A 12,027-nucleotide genomic window follows, 5' to 3' on the forward strand; every position below is an offset into this window, starting at 1 on the left:
AAATTCGCAAGTAAAAGAAACTGCAGCGAGTTAGCTTGCTGCGGTTTTACTTTTATTTTAGCTTGGCACTATGACTCAGGCATTAGTTTTTTATTTATGGAGATGTTTTTATGACTGTCAAGAACCATCAGCGGGTGGTCACCAAATATAAATAATTTGGAAAATTTGATTTGTCATTACATGATTAATTTGAGGTGGGGAAATAATGTGTGTAAAAAGTGTACTTCTATTGAAGGTTACTTCACATGAACTTGACGCACATATAAAGGAATTTTTTTTTTGTAAATTTGTATTTATTGAGTCACAAGTTTTAAATAATATAATCATTTTCTGGAAGTTTGTTATAACATTACATCATATTTGAGTTTCGCGCTTCTATTTTCAAAATTTAGTTTAACTGTCCTATTGATTGTTGAATTTAAATGCATATTTATTTAATTTCCTCAGAATTACTTATAAGAACCAAAGTCGCTTCGAACTTAGAGCCAAATATGAGGTCAGCAATCATCTCTAAAAGACTCTAAAAGTGGTGATACATAAGTTGCCAACAAAACCTGTTAAACTGAAAAGAAGATAATCGCACAAAAGACGGAAAAGACTAATTCCAAATATTAAATATAATTGTGCACTAATTTGAGTGCACCAATTTCGAGCTTGGGAATCGTGAAATTTTCTAGGAACTTTGAGATACAAATTTCGCAATCCACTAAGGGCTCCACCGCAATGGAAACTATTTTCGCAGCTCTTATGCGCAGTCAGTTGATGGATTGTTTGGGCGTTCGGACAAGGTGTTCATCATAGTCAGAGCTTGGCGGATCGTGCCATTGTTGACCTGGTTGCATAACCGCCGGACCACTTCCTACACCTCCACGTAGCTATTAGTCAAATGCAAGCGCAAACACAAAACCAAACAGAAGCCACTAAGCAACAGACAACACTTGGCTCTCATTTGCGCCTGTTGAGTGCCTTTGTCTAATTGAATTAGCGCCGTTTGCATATTTGCATATTTTGCAACCATCGCGGGTCCCCCTTTATTCTTATGTGCATTTAATTATGGATTTGGCATTGAAGTGGGGCAGGAAGGCAGGCAGGAATGGAATTAAAGAACCCGATTTGCTGAGCTCGCTTTTATGACTTTGGCACTGTGTTTTATTGGCGCAGACAATGTAACTAATTTCGAGGTATTCTTCTCCTTTTTTCTTTATGACCATCCAAGTGGCCAAGGACCTGGCTGCTGATGGGATGTGTGGTGGTGCCAGGTGCGTTGACAAGCGACTGGCGGCGTGAAGTGGAAGTGGTGCCAGTGATGGCAGTGAAGAGGCCCTGGCCAAGATGTCAGTTTCAATTTGAATGCTCAACTTAATCCGCGCGTCAGGCCAACTCATCCCAACCCATCCCATCCTATCCCATCCCATCTCATCTCATCTCTGGGGTTCTGGCACTGGAACCCTGTTCCCATGGCCAGAAGTTGATGCCTCGGCTAGGCAATTTGCGCGGCGGCTCGTCTTCAAAAGCGGCCATGTCCAAGTCAAGTGCCAGCATATATTCAAAATTAATTTCAAGCAGAGCTAAAATTTTTTAATTATGGGTTCGCAGTTACACTGAGATCGGTGCGTGGCAGTGCTGGGGGCTGGTTCGATTCACGCAGGATCCATTTGGGGCGGCTTAATTGAATTCCAGGTAAGTCCCAGATGCTCCCTAGGTTCGTAGGTTTCCAGGTCCAGTGTGGTCCTTTCCCTCCAGCATTGCGAATGCGATGCCAAATTGATTTGTTTACAACGGCCCCGGTGGATAACGTGTTTGTTTTTACAGTTAACATTGAAAGATGAAACTGTTGCATGTCGACTGCCAATTAAAGATGAGTCCTCTCTTAAGCCCCTTCCTAGGTAGCCGCAGTTTAAGTAGCTTTAATGAAGGGTCTGCCCTGGCTAAGTTGCCACAAGGCCTTCGGCCGCAATTGCACTCTGGCCTAAACAAAGAAACAGACAAATTGATCTCGATCTTGGTTACACTCAAAAAAGTATATATTTCAATTATATATATTTCAGCGTTAACTACATATTTTTATATATTTTATAAAATAGAGAAAAGAAATTTTACGTTGGGTAACTAGAATATTATTATTATTTCTTTTTAGTTAACATACAAATTTATATATCGTCAAGGAATTTAAACATTTGTTTTAAACTTTTTATTCTAGAATTAAGTATAAGTGTATTTCAAATGGCAATTTACACGAAACCACTACCGAAAAACGGGAACAATGTATCAAATTACCGAAGTCAGTTTCGTTTATCTTTATAAAAATTTACATTTTCGCCTAAAGCTTATTTTGGTAGTTATTTGGGGTACTTTTTCGCATAAAACCTGACTATAAGATCAGTATAATGGTGCTCTATCAGTCCAACTGTCAGGTGAATTGTGGACCGGCTAACGGTAGCTCTGCGAAATGATTGATCGGACACCCACCAGAGACAGCCAATTAAGCCATTGACACACTTTCATCTCCTGCTGCCAGATCAATTCGAGTGCAGCCAAGCAATTACCAATCGCCGGAGACGTCTCCAGGCAAACACAGCTCGTTCACACATAACTGCAAATTCATGACCGAATATTAAATGGAAGAACCCATAGATTTTCTGATCCATAAGCTTCGTCTTATGGAAACCAGTTGCTGCCGCTCATCGGTCATTTGACTGCTTAAGTGTCGTCTTAGTTTTGGACGATTGCCAAAGAGGCGAGACCGGAGCACAGCGATCTGAAAGCCATTAAAAATTCTAGGCACACACATGATCTCAGCACTTGAAGGAGAAGCTAAACACCGCACCCATCCTGGAAGAGCTCAGTTCCCAAGATGCTGATTAGGCAGACGACTCCCAGTCGCCAGAGATGACAGCTGGGATCCCATTCCCCTCTGCCCACATAAAGGGTCCTTGGCAAACACGTGTGCTCTGGACTGGCATTTGAATGTTAAGTGATTGGTTAATTTGCGGCTGATGGCTCAGCTTGGAGTGGCTTAAGCCATTAAATGGTTCGGCAAAAAGTGCCAAGAAATGTTTTGCCCTTAAGTACATTGCTCTGACTGTGATTCGATAAGCGATCAATCGAGGTCCAAAGCTTGTTCACATAATTATGCCTTAGTGTAGCATAATAAATTATTACCTAACCACTTGGGCTAATGATCTTTGATATTTAAGGGATTTAATCAAGCTGTACGCAATTAAAAGTAACTGACATGAGAAACATATATAGGAGAGTTTGGCTAATGATCTCTACGATATTTCAGCTGTATTTTAGGTGTTTGAAATTAGTAAGATGCCCGTTAATTAATTAAATTTAAAATACAATTTATTCAGTTTCCACTTGGCCGCAGTTTGACAGTCAGCGCATTTAAAACTATTAGCGAGGCACTTCTATTACCATAAATGCCTGGCCCTTGGGACGTGCAAACATTTGGCCGTGCCTCTGCAAATACCATTCAGTGACAAATTAGCAACTCCACTTGGCCGACTGTCAGCACTCGAGTTCCTAATGAGCCTCCAAAGCCACCGAAGGGCTTCTCAAACGGCAGCCATTTGTAAATGCTAATTAGAAAAGCAAGTTGCAGTGGCAGTGGCATTTGGAGTTGCAGTTGCAGCTACCAGTGCCAGTCATAAATTGCGTATGCCAGCCTTTCTTTTTCCTTTCCCCTTCTGAAGGTGTGGAGGCAGACTCCGGCCAGCAAATCACATAGGCAAATGAACTGTCAACTGGAATGTGTGTGTGTGCCCCTGGTCGTGGCCAAGTTGGCCAAGATTGAAAAGGCTGAAAAGAGTTCCAAGACTTTGAAGACGGCGGAGCAGCTCAAGCATGATCTACGACTGGGGCGTGAGTGTGTGTGAGCCAAATAACGCACGCAAATAATAAATCAGTGAAGGCTTCTGGCCAGGCTTGCAGCTGAATCGCTGTGGTTAGAAAATATTTTTGCCGTCTTTTTTCGCCGCTGAGAGGCGCGAATCGCTTAAGCGCCCGTCTTACCTCATCGGCCACGCCCACACATTTTTTAGGCTCGCACGCTTGGAAGCTCTTGGGTGCTAAAAACTCTTCGTCCAAGCCATTTCTAATGAGCCCAGTTTGTTTGATTTAGCCCCTCGAGTGGCGGTGTCAATGGACATTGATGCGGGTTGAGTGCTCCGCCTGGGATAACCCCAAAGAATGCCCATCTAGAGTTCGGTTTGTCGGCCTCTACCAATTTAGCGCAAATTGCAAAAATATGCCGAAGAAACAAAGGCAGAAAACTCATCCGCAAAACAATCATAACACTGACCTCAATTTCCTGCCAGCCGCAATCACATTTCCTAGCCAGTTCTCCTGGCTCTGTAATTCTAATCAGATGCACAGAACGAGCAGCACCGCAATTATGATGGACGCTCTATACGAAGGTACAGTGGGATCAATAAATCGGACAGCAATATATTCTGGAACATACCCTTATATAAGTTTAACAATTCTTATACTTTAATTGTATATTTTGTTGGAAAAGTTATTGCATAATTTAGAATTTATATACTGCTGTAGCGGATGTATTTTATAGAACACGAGTTAAGTGTCATTTTTTATTTGTTGCTTTATAACTTTAACCGATTTCGATTTATATATCGATATTAAATGAATTAAAATACTAGGAAAATATTTATTACGGAATATAAAAACAATAAAATAATTTACAGAATTGTAAACTTCATATCTGAATATAAACCCACTGTAACTTCGGTCGGGCCAATTGTAGAACATGGAAAATCAATAAAACTACGAAGAAATTTCTTTTGGCTGGAGGTAGCGGTGTGTACGTGGAATGGCATTTCTATTTTGGCTGATGATTTGCTTTTGATGATGCGCACGAACAAGAACGGACCGTCGAACAGAACAAAAAAAAATAGAAAAAAATAGAACTGGGAACGTTGTGGCAATCCGAGACGATGAAAGCTGAAAAGTAGCACAGCAATTGGCACAGAAATGAAAATAATTTGCATTTAATGGGATTCGCCGCGTGGGCCGCATGTGGAGGAAGGTCCGGAAAGGGGAGGTCCTCGAACCTCAATCCCTGCATTATGCACTAATGTCGGTCCAAGTTCAAATCATTAGGTATGGCATAGTGTGTCTTTCGTCTGGAAACTGACCATCGAGGTACGATGGTACGGGGCAATTTGCAGAGTGCGCTGTCACGATTAATAACGCTGTCATAATAACACTTTTCTGTGATTGATTTAAGACAATTACAGAAAAGAGGAACACAGCGCTCACGTTTGATGATGAGGAATGGAGATGGAGCTGAAGCTGAAGCTGGAATAGAGTGTTCGCCAAGGGTTCTGAGTGATTGGCGCTGGCCGCAGCGCTTAAGAAAGAGATTATCAAGTTGCCAAATGGGCACGTCCGTCGAGGGAATGGGAATGGGACTTGCACTTGGACTCCGGCTCCAACTTGGACTCCCAACTCCAACTCCAACTCCATAGTAATGGGCATGGGGCAGCGATCGGAGACGACTGGCTGCGAAAAGTGTTGAGCCGCGCAGACATGCTAAATTAAGCTGAAGAAGATGGCTATCAACACCACCAACACCGCCAACGAGTTGGTGGCTTCACTTCTGCCCTGGCAAAATCGCTTGATGTTGATGGCTTACAACAAGTAATTGGCAGCATCCACATGTTGCCCACAACAACCACAGCCCAGCTTCGTTTTGTGCCCATCCAAGCGTCGCTTGTGTCAAAAGGTTTAATTTTTTACCCTTTTTCATTCGGTTTCTTTTTGGTTTTTGGTTTTTTTTTTTTTGTTGTTGGGAACCCCGCTCCCGCATGTAATAACATTTCAAGCTGTGCTCTTTGGTCCTCAACTTGAACCTCTTACACGGCTGACTGGGCTGCCCACAGACCTCAAAAGACCCCTTTAGATCAGATCCACAGGCCAGGGCGTCAATGTCAGCGCTTCGATTTCGTTTGCCGACTCTCTCTGCGTTTTTTTCCCTGTGTTATTGTTATTGCCGCTGCCACTGCCGCTTCTGCCATTTGGCCGGGTCAAGTTCAAGGCTTCCCATTTTGCGAATTTTATGCGTTTTTTGCCGCTTTGGCAATATAAAAGCGCCCTAGACTCGGCACACGACTCTCCGGCAGCCCTGAGGATCTGCCCTCGCCTTTGTGGCCGTTGTTTGTGGTGAAATCTAAGTTATGTTTGCTTTGACAAATGGACCATAACTATTTAGCACGTCTACCAAAGTAAGTTATCTGGGCAGGATACCGGTTATAATCAAAAACCTATATAAAGTATTCATCTATTATGCTTTTTCAAGTAATAACAACAGGCCTCAAATAATTGCTATTTTTATATGGCTATCGAATAGTTAATGAGCCTTATACACAAGAGATCAGGTCTGATTATAAAAAGGATTAAATGCCCTCTAAGTTGGGTGTAAAGTTAAAAACCTTATGAGAACAAAATCAGAGAAAAACTTAAATGAGCAATCCGACTGTGTAATGAGGCCTTAAACATTTTTTAGCATTTCCGTTCGGCACAATTCATCTAACCATTCATCTTGGCCAGTTTATTCAAGAAATCAAGCAGAGATCTCTTGGCGGTCCCATCCCGATCAATCGGTAAATGCATCGCTGAGAAATTAAAGATAGGTTCCGTTTGAGGAAAAACGGCAAAATAGTTTGGTTTTTATGGTATGCAAGGGGTATAAATTCGTAATATTTGCTAAATGCCGCTAAGAGCCTCTTAAGCCCATGCCCCGCCATCCGCCAATTGCCTTCTGCGGTGCGGCTCAGCTCCATAGCTCCTTAGCTCTCCCCTTTCATGATGGACAATAATAATTCTTGGCAAGAGCCATTTTCGTTTACAAATTGCCGCATAAATCGCATATTCGATGAGAGTTCTTGAGCTGCTTGCTGCCCGCTTCAAAAATGCATAAAATGCAAAAAGGGGAAAAAAGCAATGTTTGTAGCATGCAATTTCTACCGGCTCGGCGCTCAAGTCCCAAACAGGCAAACCAGCCAAAACCGTTAACTGAAAAAGAGCAACAAATGCGGCGGCGGCGACGGCGGGCAGTCGGTTGAAATAAAGCAAGTCGAGTGCATATAATTCGTTATGCTTTATTACGAAATTGGATATCCATAGAGTGGGTCGACGACTTCCCCCGAGTTGGGCATGAAATTACAGCCGAATGCCGATTCTGGATCTCACTCTGCCGCGGTAGCCCGCCAAATGACATACTTCTAATTTATGGCCACGGCTGATCTCCATCTCTATCTCCGTCTCCATCTCCCGGATCACGCAGCTGCGAATCTCCGAAAACAAAAATTCAGCTGAGCAGCGCATCGCCCACGGAAATGGCTGGCAACTACGAAAAAATTACAGCAGAACCGCTAGATTCCTCCGCAGCCACATAATTAGTGCAATGTGTGGACAGGCCAGCGCTCCCAGCACATCCCGCCGCTGAAACTGAAGTCAAAGTCAAGTGCACTGCACTTCACTGACGAAAAAATATGTGTAATCGAGAAAACTCAGAGAAAATTTACTTCGAAACATCTCTAATTTATTTACTAGCCAATTTCCACAGCAACCATTTACACAACTCTTAAACTATATTATATTCGGTACGACCGAATTTAAAAGAAACTTCCTAGTAAACGAGTCTAAGATACGCAAACAGATTTATTAACATTTTGCAGAATTACCAATAAATATTTGATATCCACATTTTTGCATTTATAGTTTTCTATTAATAGAAAATATATACTTTTTTGATGTGTTTATAATTGGACAATAAAATGTCCAATACTTTCCAGGATTTCTGTAAATTAAAAAAAAAAAAATTAAAGAAAGAAATGTTAAAAAATTCTTAAAAATAGACACTATAACATTTTTATGAGAGACACCTTTTTAATCATTTAGTATCAATAAAATGTCCAGTGTATGATCCCCAGTGTGAGTGCATTTCTGGGCGATCGTGATACGGATACGCGGCGGCTGCCAGTCGTCAATGATTTTATCTGGCTGCACACGTTGCCTCCTTCTCCGAATCTCTATTCCCGGCATCCCAGTATCCCAGTAAATAAACAACTGTTGCTGCTATCACAGTCCGCCGGCGGCTTCTTCGGTGCCCGATATCCTCAGGATACGCGGGTATAATGAACCCTGCATAAGCTTGAAGTCCGTTGCCAGTGTGAAGAATTCGAAAATTGCTCTGATGTGTATGATTCTGCTGAGAATCTAATGGTGGTTTTCCCGAAGGCTTAACTTTTTAATGGTTTTTCTTCTTCTTTAAGAAAATCGATTTCTATTTTAAGTACTGGTTTTCCACTTATGATATTTTCATTATTGCAGCTTGGCTTTTTTAGGGTTTTCATTTTTTGTTGAAAGTTTTAGTACTCCACTTTTGATATAATGGCACTTGCAGATGCCGTATCTTAACAAAATAACTGTCAAAAGCTTAAAATTAAAATGTTATAAAAGTTATTTTATATTATTCTTATTATAAATATCTTAAGGTAATGTAAGACAATGTTAAGTAATTTGCTGTTTTATAAAAAACAACTTTATTGATAGCAAATTAGTAGGAACCATTTAAAAATATTTTAAAAATCTAGAAATGCATATAATGCTTCATAATATGGGTACCAAATATTCGACCCACCATCCGAAAGATCTCCTTTTCGCGACCTGGATGTTGTTATAGATATATTGTCGCTTCAGGTACCGTTAGCCGTTACATATATATTAGCCAGCTGTTGCCGACATGGCCAAAAAGTGAGCTTGTCTGCTTTGAGGCCAGTGTCAGGGTAAGTTGTTTATGGACGAGTGGGTGGCCAGCTGTTCGGCGCTTTTTTCATTAACACTAACCGCAAATTAGCCGCGCAAGTTGGACCAGTTGCGGAGATAACTCAATTGAAATGAAAATCAGAGTTGGCCAAGCAGGCGAACTGTTACCGTTACAGCAGATCCCATTTATGGCCAACTGGCTACAAATTGTTGCATCTTGTTTACCATGCCCAAGTCGGACGAGTTTAGGCATTAGAACGGCGATCGGATTCGATCGGCTAATCAGATCAAGACGCTTGATTTGGTCACAAGCACTTAGGCGCCAATTGAGCATCTTTGGCATTTCGTCTAATTAGATAGAAATGCCTCGAAACCCGATGAAATTCTCGCATCGGATGCCACGCCTTATATAAGTCACGCAACCAACTGACCATCGGCTTGTTGGTGGCACCGTCACACGCACATGTTCCCCAGATTTATGTGCTACCTACCCAACAGTTCCGATCCCCGAATCGCTCAGCGGGATCATCGCGGATTGACTCCGAATTGCATTCGATTCTGGATCGCTCTTCCTGTCGAAATGAAAGCAGCAGCAGGCGAGCAATCGTTCTGAATTTATGTGGCCTGCGCCCTGTAAAGCATCGCGAATTTTATGAATTCGGGGCATATGGGTTTGGTTTGGCAAAAGGGAGCATCGAGGAAATTGAAGTCCTTCCCTTGGGGGCTCCATCCGTTTTACTTATGATTTATGTTCTCAACAGCAGGTAGATTAAGTATACCTAATTTGAATTCACATGTTAATTGCAGCTGTACCTTTTGGATTTACAAAAAGGTTCAAAGAGCAACAGACTTCCTGAACATGTTTGCAAATTTCGCATGTAATTTCAATCATAAATTATTGTTTTTCTTTTAAATTTTCACTACAAGCAAGTATTTATTATTGTTTAATTACTAGTAAATTATTTTTTATTGTTTAATTACTAGTATTAGCAATAATCGATTGCCAATAATTTAGTTTGTATTTTAAAGTCACACAGAAATCAGAATAACACAACATTAAACAACATTTGGAAATGTAGTATACATTTATTACCACTTACTGTAGGAGATGGCCAGTGCTTTAATACCCAACTCCTGTTGCATCATCTTACTTTTATTATTTATTTTAAATTTAAATTTAAATTATACGCTTGCCTTGAGAGAAAAGTGCACGGCGCTATGTTTTAAACATTTACTTTTGCTGGCTCAGCCGGACCAAAAGGGGGCTGCGACTGGCAAGGGGGCGGGGCAGTGGCTATAGCTGTGGCTCACAGTCCGACTTCATGCACGATTGGCAGTTGCAATTCAAAGATATTTCAAATTCTAAAGCCTTGGGCCGCAGGCGATTGCTGCTCTGCAGTTGCTGCTGCATGCGATTTGCATTCGAAATGCCCGCTCCGCTGGCTGCTCGAATTTAATAAAAAATGTTTTATTAAGTCATAAAAATATTTTAATATTTTGCTCATCGTCTCGGGAAATATGTGCAATTTGCATAAGTAAATGCGCATTGCAATTGTGCAATTTTGAGTGCGGAGTGCAACCAGGAAGTGCCCCGTAGCTATTCTTTTGCTATTCCAGGAGTGGTGAGTGGTGAATGGTGAGTGGGTGGAAGCTGAAGGGCTTTTGGCCAGTTGTTGTTAGCCACGAATCCAGGCTGTACCTTCGCCAAGATCACGCACCATCAATTAACGTTTATCTGGCTGTCACAGTCCTTGTCACAAAGGCGAATTCCTGCAGACCCGCCGCTACTCCAAGGGCAATTACACGAATTCCAGGGCATCAATGAGGAGCGACTATTGGCATTTAAGCCGCCACATCACAGCGACAACATGGCGTGCCGATCTCACATAAATCCTACACAATCCTACGATTCCCCACAATCACCAACAGCCCATTGACCCGCAAATTTGTCAAGAACTTGAAGAGATCTTCGGCCGGGATTTTGAGTTAATATTCAATTACCATTTACCCGCCCTGGGCAGGCATTAAGTGCAGGCTCATTAGCAGGCCTGAGAACCGTTTCTGCCTCGGTTCTTCCCTCTTGGCCACTCAAAAAGATGTTATCGTTAAATTACCGCAATTTGCATGTAAATGTTGTTTATCAATTTAAACGCTAAATGCTTTAGAACTAATGACGGGTACTGGCTGCGGCTCCAAAAGAATGAAGAAAATTTTTCACCCTCCAGCTCTGGACCGGCTGGTAACGGTTCAGTTTCAGTTTCAGGTCCAGGTTCAGGTTCACCCATCACCCAAGTGGCCAGCTCCAGCTCCAGCTCCAGGTCCATGTCCATGGCCATGGCCCATACACGATGTGAGTGCGAGAGTACTTGCGGCTCACATTGTAACAACAATATTAAGGTAATGACGTGTCATTAATTTTATTACAAAATGTGTATGTGAATGGCACGGCCAGTTGGTTCGGGTGGTGCTGCGGTGGTGGTTCGGTGGTGCAGGCGGCCCAGCGACCAGGTCCGTCATGAATACCCAATAGCCCATTTAGCCCAATGGCGTTGTATTATTGAAATCTTCGCCAGACTGCCGGTCTTCCGCGTTTGATGGCCAGGCGTGTCAGTGAAAGCCACGCTATGGGTATCATATTCGACAAATTAAATCATATATGAAAGTGCACATATTGTCTTAAAAAAATATAACCATCATGCAAAAATTATAAGCATCAATCTAAGAATTAATTAGTTAACTTGAAATGTCAATAAAATACAGTAATGTATAATAATATGTCACAGATTCTAGAAATACACACTTTATTTAAATTAACATCTTTGGGTAAATCTTTTAATATTTGTTTTTATCAAAAAACTTTTATGTGAAACTTATTAACTTTTAACTGTATCTTTAAATTGCTTACTCATAAAACCACAACTTAATTGACTAACAAAACTTTAAGAAAACTTTAAAAAAGTTTTGAAGCCAACAAAAATATGTTGAAATTGATCTTTCTTTTTTATAAAGCAGATCATTAAGCGTAAGTAGTATTTTCATGTGATTAATCAAACTGACGGGAATACTTTAAATTGTGATGAAATATATATAACAAGGAGCATTGGGCTTCGCTGGCCCAACTTCTGGAGGAGACTGGGGAGATATTTTCTATGAACTGTTGACTGCATAACTCACTTTCAGCGATGAGGCGGTGAGGAGGCGATCCCCAGCCGATTGGGCTCTTCCTTTCCAGCA

Source organism: Drosophila rhopaloa, unplaced genomic scaffold, assembly GCF_018152115.1.
Source record: "Drosophila rhopaloa isolate 14029-0021.01 unplaced genomic scaffold, ASM1815211v1 contig_2, whole genome shotgun sequence".
Classification (NCBI taxonomy): domain Eukaryota; kingdom Metazoa; phylum Arthropoda; class Insecta; order Diptera; family Drosophilidae; genus Drosophila; species Drosophila rhopaloa.